This window comes from Sardina pilchardus, chromosome 1 (genome assembly GCF_963854185.1).
Source record: "Sardina pilchardus chromosome 1, fSarPil1.1, whole genome shotgun sequence".
NCBI classification, from domain to species: Eukaryota; Metazoa; Chordata; class Actinopteri; order Clupeiformes; family Clupeidae; genus Sardina; species Sardina pilchardus.
Window position 1 is genome coordinate 24,675,880 of NC_084994.1, and position 17,500 is coordinate 24,693,379.

The window sequence follows — 17,500 nt, forward strand, 5'->3', positions numbered from 1 at the left end:
ATAGAAAGAATTAGGTTGCCGAAATAGAAAATAGCAGGGGGGGTCAAATCATCTAATTGGCTTGTTTCTGTCAACGAGCGAGCACACAGCAACATCAGAGTCTCCATATCGCTTTCCTCAGCATTTGGCTTCCACATCAGACACTAGCAAGTAAGCAAAACCAATTTGAACACAGCCCGCACAGCCCAAATAAACTTCTCACTCCTGCATCTCTGCCCTGGCAGTCGCTCAAAGAAATAGATCACGGTCGCTTTCAATTTTGCCTTTTGTCGCTGGCTGAATAGCCACGACAGTCTTTTTTGTTTGTTTGTTTTTAATAACAGGATTATTTCTTGTGTGTATTTGTGGAACGATTTTATGTGTGTTTTTTTTTTTTTTTGTAAGTGGGGCTGTTAGCGTGACAGCAAATCAAAGTAAAATGGGTGTGATTGACTGGTACGTCGAGTGGGCGGCGGTTTCTCATGTTTGATGCCGAGTATGAAATTACTCCTGGGGCTCTAGGAGTCTCATTCAAATGTCAAACTAACGCTAATTTAATAGCCACACAAAATCAATGTGCTAATTCAACACCATGATCCCAAAATGTAAACACACCGTTTTCACACACGCTTTCACTGTTGCTTGTGCACACTTGATTTTTAAGCCTGAAGAAGACCCTCACGGGTCAAAAACGTTGCTAAAATATACGTTTTCCTGAGAGCTTTTGCAACAGTGTACTGTACAGGCCTCTATCCTCCTTTCACCGTATACAGTACGTAAACACAAACATCTAAGCAGTTGGTCAGCTCAAAGCTCTCCCACACCATTGCTTGAGTTCATGCATGGCACGCTTCCCACTCCGCAAAGCCACGCCTTTTGGACGTACAATTTTGGTCCCCTGAAATTGCAGACTGTAATGCCAGATGACGATTAATTTGTTCCGACGTCCAGTATCGACATCCACAGGACCTCTGTGTAACATCTATTAATTAAAGGCATAAAAGCCTCAAATATATTTTAAAAAAAAATGATAAACAGAATTTTTCAATCCACAAAAATGAAGAAAAATTAATTCTATCGCCTACCTTTTCTGAAATCCCTCAGGCAGGCTTTAGCCGGTATAATAAAACTCTCTGCCTTCCTCTCTCTCTCCCTCTCTCTCTCTCTCTCTCTCCCTCTCTCCCTCTCTCTCTCTCTCTCTCTCTCTCTCTCCCTCTCTCTCTCTCTCTTTGCATAGTCTGACCTGCGGAGTTGAACTCTCTGTCTGCACGGTCTGACCTGTTGAGTTGAACTCTCCAGTTGTTTCTCAGATGAATAAATGTAGCAGGGAAATGCGCTGCTTTTCTCTTCCTTTTTCTGTCCGTCTCAGTAAAGGGTGTTTTTTTTTTTACATATTTTGTCATTCGTATGCACTTGGTTTCCTGTGTCTGAATGGGTCTGTCTGTGATGTTGGGGAAGCTGAGTTCTGTCTGAAAAACACCTGTTCACCTGTGCTCTCTCTCTCTCTCTCTCTCTCTCTCTCTCTCTCTCTCTCTCTCTCTCTCTCCTTTCTCTTCATTCTTCTATATTTTTTTGCTCCTTTTCTTCTTTGTCTGTCTCTTTGTTCTCTCCTTGTGTTTTAGCTGTCTTCTTATTCTTATACCTGTCTTCTTCTTATTCTTATTCTTATACCTGTCTTCTTCTTCTTCTTCTTCTTCTTCTTCTTCTTCTTCTTCTTCTTCTTCCTCTTCCTCTTCCTCTTCCCTTCTATCAGGTCTGGTCAATGGATGGCTACTTCAAAGGCAGACGGGTCCTCGAGTACCGGACCATGGGCGACTTCGTCAAGGGACAGAACTTTGTGGTGCACGTGCTGCCGTACCCCTGGGCAGGTACTGTAAAGTAGGATTCACACCGCGGAATTTCTCATCAAACAAGTTTTTTTTTTTCATTGCAACAGACTGCGTCCTCGGCGTGCACAGACTAATTAGATTTTATGCGTTTAATAGTCTACGTAATTTCACTGGAATATTTCGTCCGATAAATCAGACTCGGAGCGTACGGGCCTTTGGTCAGTAGAGTGGCGTAGTGTGAATCTTTAGAGCTGTTAAGCCCAATTCACACCAAAAGATTCCCGACGAGACGAGACGAGACGAACCGCGATGTTTTAAAAACCTTGCAACTGCGATATAAACACGTTGAATGCTCTGGGACGGTTTGCAACACGTATTTCACACCGCTGCAACTCGTCAGGAATCTTTTGGTGTGAATTGGGCTTAACAGCTCTGAGATTCACACAACGCCACTCTACTGACCAAAGGCCCCGTACGCTCCGAGTCTGATTTATTGGACGAAATATTCCAGTGAAATTACGTAGACTATTAAACGCATAAAATCTAATTAGTCTGTGCACGCCGAGGACGCAGTTTGTTGCAATGAAAAAAAAAAACGTTCGGAACTTGTTTGATGAGAAATTCCGCATGCAGGCCTTAACACTTCGGTAGCTGAACCGACCCAGGAGCAACACTGCATTGGTCAAGAGAATTATGACTTACTTTCTGCCAAGAACTTTGCAGTAGTCATTGTGCAGTTGTTTGAGTGTGTGTGTGTGTGTGTGTGTGTGTGTATGTGTGTGTGTGTGTGTGTGTGTGTGTGTGTGAGAGCGTGAGTGTGTGTATGTGTGCGTGTGCGTGTGTGTGTAAAAATGTATGTTGTCTTTGTAGGCCTTTTCCATGAATACAGAAATGAGAATTGTACATTGTACATTTAGAAAAAAAACAAACAAAAGTGTCTGCTAAGTACCACTCACGTTCCAACAGCCACGATCAGGTGTTCATGAGGCAGAGCAGGTGTACAATAGGTAGAGAGGAGACGAAGAACCGATGGAGACTGAGAACACCTGACCATGCTAACGATGTGCACGTGGCGGCCCAGATACTGTAGCCATGGAATGTACCTGACCCAGTTAGAGGCACCCCGGGGTGGGATGGGTTCAGTTCAGGTGAGCTCAGAGCTGCTGACTGAGTCCAAGCCTGTTTGTATAGTCTTGTAGTCTTTTGTAGTCTTTTAGTCTTTTGTATTCTTTTAGTCTGTTGAGTCTTGTAGTCTTTTGTGGTCTTGTAGTCTTTTGTAGTCTTGTAGTCTTCTGTGGTCTTGTAGTCTTTTGTAGTCTTGTAGTCTTTTGAGTCTTGCAGTCTTTTGTAGTCTTGTAGTCTTTTGAGTCTTGTAGTCTTGTAGTCTTTTGTAGTCTTTTGAGTCTTGATGAGCTGATGCGAGCTAGCCTCAGTGAGCCCAGAGACATCTGTTAGCCAATTTGGATTTCCTCTGCAGTTCTGTCCGGAATGGATCCTACTGACTTCCCAACTTCCCGTTTTTACGACTTTTCAGAAGTGAAACTAGACTTAGATTGGTGCATCAAATGCTTACCAAATCGTTTTTCAAAAGTGCAGCAAACACATCTTTCTTTTATCATGAATCATGAATAGGATTGTCTGTAAACAGCTGTTGGACAGAACATGCAGTTGTTTACTCAATTCCAAAGAAAATACACATCCATATTTATTTAAATCTGTCGCAGTCAGCGGAGGCATTGATTGTGTTGAATGTACTCGGTTGTTGTGATTGGATCCTGGGTTTGGTCATTCAAAAACAGGCATCTATGTGAATCTTTCTATACTGACCTGCAGAACAAATTCAAAATTGCTAATAGGTTTGTCTGGCTAGAGGCGAGCACACTTGATTTTAGCTCTGAAAAGCACAATCATATCTTATTTGTAATAAATGTTTTTCATGTGCCAGTTGTATAAGGCATGTTCTTATGTTCACCCAAACCCGCTTTACCAACCAAATCAAGTGTATTCAGTTTGTCAAGAGTCTCGATGAGAAGTATAGTCAGGTATGTGTACAGTTGTGTACAGTGTACATTTCCGAGGAGCTTGACCAATCAGACCTCACTATGGACACCTCTGCTACCCCTGTTCCCACCCCCTATCACAGCTTCAGCCAATCGCCATCTTCAGGCGAGAGCGTCACACTTGTGGAGGAGGTGCTTGAGCCTAAAGTGGTTGGTGTCAGATTGAGGAACCTCTCATAGGCCACAAGACAGTGTTTTATCCAAGTTACCTCATTGCTGAAGAAATTTAAACAAGAGTGTTAATGAACTCATCTAGAGTGTCACTGAGAAGGATAAGCAGGTATACGTACAGCATAGTGAAGGAGTAGGAATTCAAGGGAATAGACAAGTAACACATACTGTAAACCATGAGGAGACTGGACAAAACGAGTTTGACAACCTGTGGTGACATACAGTACCTGACCCAGACAGAATGGTCAGTTGAGTTCAGGTGTTGTTCTGTGCACACTATATCGAGGGCTGAGAACCAAAGGGGCGTAAGTGACATTTTGGTCAAAATTGAGTTATATATCACCTGAAAGCTCTTGATGAGCTATCTTAGCTGACAAAATTATAGAAGTAAAATATTTATAAATATATATTTATTGAACAAAAACCAAAGGTCTTTAACTGTGAACATATAGAAGCAGTTTGATTTGTTTTGGCTCTCCTGTAAAGTTGGTGAAATGTCACTTACGCCCCTTTGGTTCTCAGCCCTCGATATATATATACACACAGTATATGTGTGTGTGTGTGTGTGTGTGTGTGTGTGTGTGTGTGTAGGCTGACGCTGCAGCTGGACTCTACGCAGGTGTCCTGATTCCCACATCGTTAATCCGTTCACACCCCCACCATCCCTCGTTCCGTTGCCACGGCTATCAGAATGTAAGGCATTGCATAGCATAAATATTCAAGGAGAGCAGCGGCCCCACCATAAATCTGCAGCCAAGAGCAAGAAAAGGACCTGCCGCACGCAAACCCAGTTATTGAGAGAGGAACAATATTAGAAAGACTAAGGATTGTAATGTAAATTGCAGGCAAAGGGAATAGGAAGGTATCGTGTATCGTGAAGGCATCTTTTAGCTTGGCATCTTTGACCCACTGTGGTTTGTAATGATTTATCTACCTAATTTCATTAGGTTATTAATTTAGCCTCATGTAATTATGATTTACTTTCTCCCAAGAACTTTGTAATAGTCATTGGGCAGTTGTTTGTGTGTGTGTTTGTGTGTTTGTGTGTTTGTGTGTGTGTTTGTGTGTGTGTGTGTGTGTGTGTGTGTGTGTGTGTGTGTGATGTTTGTACTGATTTCTCTATCTGATTTCATTACGTTGTTCATTTAGCCTTAGTTAGACTTTTAAACTTCACTCTTTGCATAATTATATAATTTAAATTAGGGCCATTTGTCTTTCTCCCATATTTTGCCTCCTCTTTGCAGCAGGTCTTCTTCTTCCTCTGGGCTCCAGATTTATGGATGCCGCTGCCTCCCATGAATATTTATTCCACGCTACGTCTAACTCTGATAGCTTTTGCGACTCCAGAGTTGGAGTAGACTCAGACAGACAAAAAAAAAATATATATCTCTGAGAATCTGCTGGAATGTGCAATTAGCCACTAAAATTCTAAATCGGTCGTTGACCCAATCAGGAAATGGCCAAAAGACTGCAGGGCTTTTTAAGCTGGCCGGTTGTTTAATTGAGTTAGTGAAGTTCGTTAAGAATAGGCAAGTTATAATTATTTCAGCACAGAAAGAGCTTACTTTATGTTAGTGTAGATTTTGCTTGAGATAATCTAGTATGGCTGGATATGAACCTGTGTGGTGATGTATCTACCTCTGCCTTTTTCTTTCTGTTTCTTTGTCTCACCCCCACCCTCCTGCCTCTATTGTCTTTCTCTCATCCTGTCTCAATTTCTCTCTTTCTTTCCATCTTTCTGTCCCTCTATTACCCTTACCTTTTTTTCTCTTTCTTTTACCCAATGCCCCTCTCCTTTCATCTCTCTCTCTCTCTCTCTCTCTCTCTCTCTCTCTCTGTCTTTCTCTCTCTCTCCATCTATGTATATATCCCCCTCCATCTCTTTATCTCTCTCTGTCTATATCCCTCTATCTCTCTCTCTATCTATCTATCCCCTCCGTCTCTCTCTCTCTCTCCCTCCCTCCCTCCCTCCCTCCCTCCCTCCCTACCTAGGCACGGGCCACGTGGTGTACAACGGCTCCCTGTACTACAACAAGCACCAGAGCAACGTGGTGGTGCAGTACCACCTGCGGCAGCGCCGCGTGCTCCTCCAGCGCAGCCTGGCCGAGGCCGGCTACAACAACACCTTCCCGTACTCCTGGGGCGGCTGGTCCGACATCGACCTGATGGCCGACGAGACCGGCCTGTGGGCGGCGCACTCCAGCCTGTCGCGCGGCGGCAGCCTGACCCTGAGCCGCCTGGACCCGGGAACGCTGGAGGTGCTGCGCTCGTGGGACACGGGCTTCCCGAAGCGGAGCGCCGGCGAGGCGTTCCTGATCTGCGGCACGCTGTACGTGACCAACTCGCACCTGGCGGGCGCCAAGGTGCACTTCGCCTACCACACGTCCACGGGGAGCTACGAGTACGCCGACGTGGCGTTCCACAACCAGTACGCGCACCTGAGCATGCTGGACTACAACCCGCGCGAGCGCGCCCTCTACGCCTGGAACAACGGCCATCAGGTGCTCTACAACGTCACGCTCTTCCACGTGGTGCACGGTGGAGGGGGCGGCGGAGGCGGGGGGCCCGGGGAGGCGTAGATGGAGAGCGGAGGACGTGGTGGGGGGGGGGGGGGGGGGGGGAGGGGGGGAGGGGGGATGGGTGGGGGCAGGGGATAGAGCAAGGTCCAGAGATGGACGATGGGTGGGATAACAGGGTGGGGTAACTGATTTAGTAATACCATCTTCTTTATACTGTGTGAACTGGTACTGCCACCGTAATGGCTGGAGAGGGGCAGGTTTTCTCTGATGAGGTGTGATTGGGGGGTGTAGTTTGGGTTATGATGAAAGTGGGGCGAGAGTCATGGGGCTGAGATGTGTGTGTGTGTGGGGGGGGGGGGGGCACAGGAACACAGTGGACTGAGATGTCACACTAATTCAATATTGTTGAGGTAAGACTGCAGCATGCCACTCCAGATCCAAGATCTGTGGAATATAGAATGGTTGGGGGGCATTCAGATGTTCATTCCAGTGTGTTCTTCAAGGAAGTGTATGAACTATGTCTCAAATCCAGACTGAGATTCCAGATTTGGTCCAAAGTCAACAGAGAGAGTGATGCGACAGGCTGGTGGGGTTGGGGTGGATGGTGGTTTAGGGTCTAGGGGCTGATTTTGGAATCCCACCTCCTGTCTAAGGAATTGTGCGGCCATATCATTATCCCTACCCCTAGAGATCCCTACCCTTTGGGGCAGGTTAGGAGAAAGGGCGCGGAAGAAGGAGCTCAGAACAAGCTTTGTTTCTATTTGTTTCTAGCTTTTGTCAAATCCCACAGTACTAGATTTGGCCTACCAGGTGCTCCACAACATCTCTTCCTTCTTCTACTTTGCCTGCTGTAGTTGGGGAAAGGATGAAGATGGGTAGTTTTGAGCAAGAATGTTGGAGTGAACATTCAAATATGTCCAACATGAAAGAGGGAGGGAGGTGGGATTTGGGGGGGATTGGTCGTTTGAAGTTGAGGTTGGGTTTGTTTTGGGGTGGATACATTGGAGATTCAGAAGTCCAGCGGTGATGGATTACTGGGAAAGGCATCTGTGGAAAATGAGAAAGATGAGAAAGATGTGGACATGCGTTCAGATTAAGAACTCAAGACTGCCATTTGCTGGGTTGTTGCTGCATAATAGTTTCAGGTTCATTCAGCGTTCTTCGCGACAGAATCAAGATAGTGGAGGAGTCTAGGGTTTGGGATTTGGGTCTGGGATTTGGGTCTGACTTGGGTAAGGTCCAGGATTCACGATATGTCAGAAATCGGGATGTCTGAAGCAGCAAACTGGATGCCAATTGTGGGAGGCAAGGGGCTACGAAACTCTTGGAGAAACTGGACACTGAAAAGAAGAGGCTGAAAACCCTTGATGTTCAAGCTTACCTGAAGCAGGTTGCCTGTCCTGCTGTCTGGAATAGAATAGCAAGAACTGACACCGCTGTGAACACAAACTTATAGATATGGGATACTCCTCAAGAGAACCTCATGAACTTCAAATGGTGTTGGTGGTGTTGGATGGTGTGTGTGTGTGTGTGGCGATGGGGCAGGGGTGGGGTGGGGTGGGGTTGGGTTCTATCTACTGCATACGACCCACGTGAAACCTATATGGTGGACTTTTCATGTTGGATGGTGTGTGTGTGTGTGTGTGTGTGTGGTGATGAGGCAGGGGTGGGGTGGGGTGGGGTTTGGGTCCTGTCTACTGCATACGACCCACGTGAAACCTGGATGGTGGACTTTTCATGTTGGACATATTTGAATCATCAATTCACTGGGCATAATCACTTGGCACTGTGCACTCTTGGTTAGGGGGACGGGGGGAGGGTGAGGGGACAGGGGGAGGGTGGGGGGCCAAGGGTCATGGGATGAGTTGGATGGGATTGGATGGTGTCAAGTGTGGGCAGGAGAAAAGGGTTTCTATTGCAGCTACTACATGGACCAAGGCCACAGTACATCCAGTCACTTTATTGGTCAGTTTCTAACATGTGGATTAAACCTACTCCTACACAGAAAGCTTTTTTTTTCTCAATGGAGATCTCCACCAAAGTTTTCTCTTAAAGCAGGGATCCCACTGCCCAACGGCAATTAGCATATTTTCTATTGTTTGCTACGGTTTGGTTCAGTTGCACTAGCAATATAGGAAGAGCTGTGTTGAACTTGGTCCAACTTTCAGAACAAAACACTTGGCTCATCAATGTTAGCTTGATGTATCCTAGGAACAATTCAGGCACTTTGAACAATAAAAAAAAACCCAGCTAAATCTTAGTAGGGGTGGGACAATTCTTTCCGTTGCAAATTAATTAGCACTTACTGTAACTTCACTTAGAGACGAGATATAACTTTGTATGAATTAATCAAATTATTGTCAATAATAAACCAATTGTTGTAAATTACAGTCTGAGTGTCACATGCCATTGCCATTTTGGTAGTTACATTAGCATCCCCATGTAAGACAACTGGCCCCATATGTTACATTACATTTGGCTGATGCATTTTAACCAAAAATCAACATGTTTCATAATTGGCATACAGTAACTTAGTTTTCTTTTTATTTGAGTGCTCAAAAGGACAGAGCAAAAGCCTATAAGAACGTACAGTACCAGTCATATAACAGCTATTTATACAGATGGTACGGGTTGAGAATGCTCCTTTCTTTCCCGCACATCGGGACTCCCGAAGCATCGGGACTTTAATTAAAACTGCAACCGCAAGGGGGCAACATAAGACCGCCTTAATAAAAGGAAGGTTCGGCTCATACCGGAAAACACGGAAAAACCCGAAGACACCGCGCTGGTGACAAGCGGAGAAAAGAGACATCACGCTCGGCATGTCAGATTGCAGTTTCAGAGTTTTCGAATGTTTTACAGCGTACCTCACAGCTGGCTCTCTCACTCGACGTAGCCTATAACTCAGTCAGTCCAGCAGAGATGCCAGAGCAACGTTTTGGTCAATGGAGAGGGAGAGAAATGCTCCGCATATCCGTCTCATTTAATCCGTCTCATTTAATCATTAAAATGAAGGTGATGACTGGCGAAATTATAATCAAACGACGTTTCAATAAACCATTGTTGAAATTAATGAAAATGGTTTTAGAAGCCTTCAATTCAACCTGAAAGACTCGATATAGGCAACCTTAGATTAATTCATTAATTCATTACGGTTACAAGACCGCATTTCCGTGAATAGGCTATTATTGTCAAGGCGAAGACGAAAGAGATGGACAAGATGGACATTTAGGCTACATTTATGTTAGGAATACTTAGAAATGTGTAGGCCTATAGGCTATTTTAAAACGGAGGCATGTTCATTTTAACCGGCGACGCTGGGTAGCTTACCCAGCACTTTATCACAGATTTTGTCCCCACCACTTTTGACAACTGAAAATAAAACGTATTTAACAGAAATATCTTTAATAGGCCTACATGCCTATCATGTCACTTTACTTATAACCGTAGGCTACATGATTGGAGAAGATCGCGCATTTTGTAACATTATAACAATGGATGGTCAGATATGCGATAGGGCAGTGAGGGTGATTCATTGTAACCATCGACTAGTAGGCCTAGCTCCGCAAAAGAAGTTTCTAGCAACTTAGAATATATGGATCTCGTTATGCATGTTCATGTTGATTCAGAGATAGACATAGACTACCGTGGGCTACTGTGCGTCAATATAACAGCATTTTATCATGTGGTGAATTAATGACTAACGTCAGTTTAACATGTCAGAACTTTTGATCGGCGTTTCAAGTGCATGCCGCGAATAGGCTAAATGAACTCGACTGACTGAATCCTTTATATTTCTTGGCTAAGAGACACTCGAACTGTGGCGTAAATGGTTGAGGCATCTTAATCATACGTCAGCGACCGGGGTTCAAAACTTACTCTACGAACCTCCGGAACCCATTAAGACAAGAGGCATTATTTTATTAAAAAGTTTTGCGATTTTTTTTATGATTGCGATGTCTGCTGAAAAGAAAAGTTAATATGTGAATTCGTGGTTCAGCGCACACACACACACACACACACACACACACACACACACATTTTTACATTTACATAATAGGGCTCGGGCACACGCCTTGCATTCTAGGAATATCGCCGCCATTTGGTAGCGCACTGAACGTAATATCCATTCATTCAGATGCACAAGACAAGAAGCAGAAATAGTAGCGATTTATTCTTTTCCTCTTGCGATCGTGGGTTGCACTGTTACACCCCACTACACAGCAACATACTACCAAGAAGGCAAAAACTAAGTAACAGGAACACACTAAAAGGCGGGAGTAAATCCATAGTAGCCTAATCCATAGTAAACTAAGGAGTGAAGCTGCCAATGTGGCTGTGCCCGCGAAGTTTTGATGTCATGATCCCGAGCCCTAGTGTCAGGAAGTGTCTGTCGAGAGAGAGGGGGGAGGGAGGCAATCGTCCAATGCCGCATACAGGTAGGCTATGTCTAGTGAACTGGTTAGACAAGTGTGGGGGAGGGGGAATGATCGCACAAGACAATTGCTCTTCATGAAATGGGTAGTCTCACAGACGTTTGTCGATGTTTAAACGTAGCCTACTACATCACTTGCGAAATCGGACGTGGCACATAGAATTATTAGGCTACTGGATTTAATATAGCATAGACTTTGTTCATCCTACATTAGCCTATATTAAAATGTAATGTGCTGCGGGGAAGCATTGGGGAAGTCAGTTTAAGTTGTCCTGTAACAATGTGCCTCTTATTATAAGAGTATGCAGCCACTACGCACATAATAGTCTAGGTTACGGGCGGATGCGAGCAACCCCATGCAAAAGAAGGCCTTAAGTTAACGGACTGAAGGCCTGTTTACATGTCAAACATGCATTAAATCTAAGAAACGAAAAACACAAATATCATGTATTGTGTCGTAAACAGTTAATGACTTCGTGGCCACTATGCGCAACTGCATCGCGCAGTGAGCTGAAGGATAGGAGGACCGACACTTATTAACACAAAGCTTTGTAAAGCACTAACAACCACCCCTCAAAGTTCATTGTCCATAAGTCCAAACAATAAGTATAAAAATCCGACAATCCAAAACGATAACGAGGTCTCCCAGAAACGAAAAACAAGTTTGTTGAGTAGCCTAGTCCTTCCAACAATCTCAGCTTTTGCGTTTGTTAGATAAAAGGCATTCTGTCCTGCTGTATTCCAATGAGAAAAAATCATCCACAAGGTAGGCTAAGGGTCACGGTAATGCAGCATGCAGGAATCTATATAGGCCTACGCACAAAACGAATGAATGGATTATATCGGCCAAAACGAATGAATGGGTTGGGAGAGTCGTCTGGCTGTGTCAGCAGACTGCAGTCGGTCTCGAGGGGTTAAATAGCGCACGTACTTGAATTTTAATCTGAAGAAGACCAAATCAAATCAAAAAAGAAGGATTTCAAGTGTGCGAACCTTTTTCCATTTTTTTTATGATTTAGCCTACTCTTGTTCTGCACCTTGACCGGGGATGTGCACAAACTTTTTTACTACACTTGAATTTTAAACCAACTCTTCTCTAGCCTATATCCTATAGCCATACTTTAATAATCAGATGTTATGCTCATTTTTGTAGGCTACACCTCACCGGCAAGCACGCACGCAAATGCTGCTTTTGCACATCTACAATATTGGCCAGGCTATATAGAATAGGCTTTTAGGACTGTATTTTGCCTTCGTGCAACTTTAGTTGTGCTCAATCTAAATTATTGTCAGTAAGGATAGGTCATATTACCAAATGGCGAACCTCGAAAATGATTTAGGATATAGAGCCGTGTCCATTACGCATGCAGTTATTTTTTAGGCTATTGTTTTATTTGAGTGTTTTTGTCTACCATGGCAAACATAGTTGAAACGTTCGCTCTAAACTTAAGTATTTCCAATCGGCTTTCACAAAACCGATGAGGTCCAGATCTCAGTGGCCTCATAGCTGCCTACAGCCATGCATAGTAAGCCTAATGATAGCCTAATAGTTATGACATTAATAGCCTATTAATGACCTCATGTCGGAATGGCACGTTGTTTGAAAAAAAAAAAGTTAAATAGGCCTAGGCCTACCGCCGAGTGGGGATATGTCGGAATGAACAGCGGATACCAGCTGGGTTGTAAAACATTACTGTATTCGTTGATCTTATCGATGCAGTCCTTCACGTTGTGTGGCAGTGCTTGCTTGCCCTTCGATCCATCCCAGTTGGTGGTTTTGCACCTGTCCCTGAGTTATAGTCTATATGAGTAAGCGCTTATATGCTCTAACCGCATAATAAAAGAAGCACCTGCAGCAGTGCTTATGGCAAGGCTATTAACACCTGTCACTGAGCCATGGACAAGCAGTTATGCTCGAAAATTATCATAATAACAGACACACCTAATTGTATGTCTCTATGTTTAAACACATCAAATTAGGAAGCATTTCCGCCGCAACGTTTGCTTTCTTTTTCTGTCGGTCCGCGGTTGCTTGGTCAATTGCGCAGCAAATTATCAGATCACCGGACCTAATTTCACCCCATGTCTCGCGGACCAGCAGCAGTCTCCACGTTTCGCGGCCCATAGTTTGAGAAACGCTGCATTAAAGTGTCATTAGGTTGTAGGCTATATGTTTAGTGATTTCTTTGTGTGTTTTTCATTGTAGTGTGTGTGCATTGAGTAGTTCCTTAAAATACGGAACAAAGAGCGTCCCGTAGCCTATCTGTTCAATACGGAAGAAGACTAACTATTACTTATATATTTCTTATAACGAAACGCGAAGAAAAAATACGAGGACTGACCATCTCGTTTCTCCGCGTTTCCCCCAATACCATGGCGACAAAGAGAAATAAATATGATTTCACATTTAAGCTGATTGCTGACAAATTTGCCACACAATTCGGGAGAAGCAGCGGACAGGAGCGCCACCACAAGCAAGCACTTCTAGCCCAAATTAACATGGCAACGTTGCCTATGACTAAAGTGTCTAAGTAGGCTAGTCCTACTAATATTACATTTGATTGGTAGCATGTTTGTAGCGCGCCAGTTTACCCATCCCCTACATCAAAACAGCTTAGAATCAATCAAAGAATCAGCTGTGTCGGCGTTAGGCTGTAGGCGATTTTCTATAACCATTTTCATTCATTTCAACAATGGTTCATTGAAACGTTGTTTGAATAATTTCGCCAGTCATCACCTTCATTGTAATGATTAAATGAGATTAAGGAGTCGACTATTGACGGATATGCGGTCTTCATCATTTTGAAATGCGGGATGAAACTTTCTGCCACCTGGTGGTTGTTTGGGTACATTGCCTTAGGCTCGAAAAAAATCGGCTTGACGGCCTGCGGGATCTCTTCGGGAGTCCCGCGGGAGAAGGTGCATTCTCAACCCGTACCCACTGTAGGTGTGTGTGTGTGTGCAGTGGATGGATAGGGAATTGGGCTTCCTACCAGAAAACCAGGAAGTCATCGGTTCAATTCCCTGCTGCTGCTGCTGCTGCCGCTGCCGTGGCAAGCTAGGCCCAGAGTTGCATCAGGGTGAGATTTGGAGGATAATTCTTGAAGCTAAACTGCTGCAGCTCAAACCACCGAGGGAACAGACAGGCTTATGACACGATAAAGGGCATCGTTGTACTCTTTGGATAAAAAAAAAAAACGGTCTGTGAAATGAATAAATGTGGAAATGATGGCAGCTGCAACCAGGGGAGAGAATAAGAAAGTTGGAACAGAGGGATAAAAAAAAAAAATGAATCGAACAGGAAAGTACATAATACTGATGAAAATCATCACTCAAACAAACGAGAACCATTGAAAGAAATGACGGCGTTTTTCTTTCTGACGGGGGGAAAGGAGAGTAACAGGATGGAAGTTTGGAGGGCGGGATCTCCCTTCCTCTGCTGAGACACCGCACTCCGAAACGCACACCACACACACACACCACACACAGCGCACACACACACACACACACACACACACACCGCACACCACACACACACCGAGAGAAATCAAATTAACACATCAAAGGGTGAGGCGGGTACTCCAGAGACAGAGGGGAAGAGGAGACCGGGAGAGATAGAAAGATGAGAGGTAGAGAGAGAGAATCCATCAGGGAGCGAGAGAGAGAGAGAGAGAGAGAGAGAGAGAGAGACAGTGAGATTAGAGGTAGAGAGAGGGAGAGAACGTCCATCAGAGAGAGGAGAGAGAGAGAGGTCAAGAGTGATGTCAGGAAAAGGAGGAGAGAGAGACAGGGAGATGAGAGAGAAAGAGAGAGAGACAGAGTGGAAAGAGAGAGGGAGAGACAGTGTAGAAGGAGAGGGAAAGGGAAAGCTAGATAGACTATGAACGTTTCTGCAAGAGATGGAGAGAGGGCATCAGCAAAAGAAAGAAAGAAAGAAAAAAATAAATGCAACTCTCTCTGCGTCAGTGCTTCATCTGTTTTTACCTCACACCAAGCAGGAGGGATTTTTCTTGAGCTTCGCACAAGGGGCCACAAACTTTTTTAGAAATGAAAAAGAACTTTCATCTCCCCACCCCCCCCACACCGAACGGCCCTTAATGTTCCTCGGAGACCCTGTTACGATGGAGCTTTTGCCAGAACCCATTTGGAACCGGCTTCGGCTTGGCTCCCCCGATCTATAGCAGCGTTCACCTCGAAGTAACCCTCTTCAGCAAGACGGAGAATTTCGTCCTGAGGGTTTTTTTTTTTTCCTTTTCTCTTTTTCACACTTTCACAGACGAGGGCAAAAAGGCACTTTTGTGATGTCGTCCCTCCATCTTCTTTTTGCTTAAAGCCTTGAAAGATTGTAGTCTTTTGAGTAAAGGTTGAGTGAGGGGCATTAGTTAAAAGACTACAATCTTTCAAGAATCTTTAGGTAGGCTAAGGTAGGCTTAACATGTGCTGAGTTTGCAACCAACTCAAGACTGTATCTGGCGATTATGAAGATAAGAAATGTGTATGTGGGGGGGGAGAGGGCGGATCAAAAAGACAAGAAGGTCAAAGACTAATGTTCTCATTACTAGAAAATATAAGTAGGCTTCAAGTTGGCATCCGCAGGCAAATGATTGTTGATGTTCATGCCCCCTCAGTTGATGCCTTTTAATGCTGTAATGAGCATTAGCATTTGAGTCTTTATAGTCTGTTTGCCCCCAACATTTTTCCCCAACATTTATCACTTTCATTCGCCATGCAGGAGGCAGGAGCAGTTTGTGACCACCTCGTTGCAGTGACAAAGTCGGAAACAGGGCGACCTTGTTCCTTTGTGTGCCATGTCCATGTAGTAGCTAGCATGTGGGTGCTGTAGGGTGCCTCTCATTTGGTGTTTTATACACCCTCCCTTCCTTCCTCGATCCTCTTCCTCACTGATCTAGATAAAGAATGATGGGGCGGCAACAATCCAGTGTTAGTTATTATACTGTAGATCCATGGGAACGCCCCTCGAGGACCGAGCATCGAGGATTGAGGAAAGTGTTTGAGAGCCACCCTCAGAATTGCACACTCATGCACACCCAACAGAACTGGGGAGTCACGGAGGGGTCACAGGCAGGTATACACATGTTGTGGGAGAGTTCTCAGAGCAGTTCTAAGACCAAAGATCCTTAAGGCGGAGCAAGATACTTTGTAGTAGTTCATGTCTATGGGCGCAAAATGGGGATCACTTCCTCTGCATAAAGAGGTGTGTCATGCCCATAGACTTCGATGGAACAGCTCTAAAGGGGGATTTTGCCCCCCCCCCCCCGGTTCCAGGAAGGGGCTTTTATCTTGCTCCGCCTTTAATGATCTTTGCTAACACTACGTGTTTGTATGACCTGCAGTGTTATTGGAGTGTGTGTTTGGAAGACTCTCGTCCGGAGGAACAGCTGAACACTGTTAACACAATGAATGTCTGCCTGCATCGTGAGATTGTGACACACATCGCCTGATTGATAGGGCTGCTTGGACATTTCCTAACTGTTTGGGGTTGGGGTGTGGGGATGTGTGTGGGGGGAGGGGTATGGGGAGGGAGATGTATTTTATTTATCAATTTTACTTATTTAACTGTTCATTTATTTATTTGCTGAGGTTGTTTACATATTGATGAGTGGTACGTAGGCATGGTTGTGTATTTTTGTTTTCTTTTTATGTTTTGTTCGTTTGTTTGTTTGGCTCTGATCTGTGACAAGAGATGAATAAATCTATGACATCGTTACGCCTTGGCGGAAGGATATGGTGTTTGTTTGTTTTCCGTGCCATTGCCGTTGCCGTGGCAGCTAAAAAGACTAGGGTGGAAAAAATGGATAGAGAGAAAAAATAAAGAGCAATCAGAGTACCAGGAATGAGACAGCACAGTGGAGACGAGGAGACAAGGGGAGTGAATGAAATGATATGATAGAGGGAGAGAGAGAAGGGAGAGACTACCTTAATTTGAGTGTGGAAGATGGAGGGGTAATGATGGTAATGTGGATGGGGGGATGATGAGTAGAGAGCAAAAAAAAAACAATGACAAAAAGGAAACAATCAAAAACAGAGAGGGGGCAGGGGGCAATCTTACCAAAGTGACAAAGAATGCTGTCTCTCTTTCTCTCCCTCCCTCTCTTTTTATTTCTAAAAGCAAAGGGTTGAAGAGAGATGAGAGAGAGAGGAAGAGAAAGAGGGCTGCATTCAGTAATAAGTTAGTTGTCAGAGCAGACTACCCCCCCTCTCTCTCTCTCTCTATCTCTCTATCTCTCTCTCTCTCTCTCTCTCTCTCTCTCTCTCTCTCTACCCCCTGAGAGGGTAGCAGGGGGGTTCTGTAATGCCGAGGTACAATGAGTGTGACCGCTGACAATCAAGCATGGGATATTAAGGACACAGCAGTGGGGTCACATGTGTTTTCATAAAACACCAGGGAGTGTGTTTGTGTGAGAGAGAGAGAGAGTTAGCATGTGAGTGCGTGTGCGTGTGTGTGTGTGTGTGTGTGTGTGTGTGTGTGTGTGTGTGTGTGTGTGT

At 44.6% G+C, this 17,500-nt stretch overlaps 1 protein-coding gene and 1 pseudogene across 1 annotated transcript in view; both read left to right on the forward strand.

The window, feature by feature from the left end:
• The window catches only part of LOC134085692 (noelin-2-like), a 79,022-nt pseudogene extending 62,523 nt beyond the window's left edge, over positions 1-16,499 (forward strand).
• Positions 1-17,500, forward strand: part of LOC134086228 (NACHT, LRR and PYD domains-containing protein 12-like) — a gene marked incomplete in the record, with an annotated part of 983,201 nt that overhangs the window by 346,649 nt on the left and 619,052 nt on the right.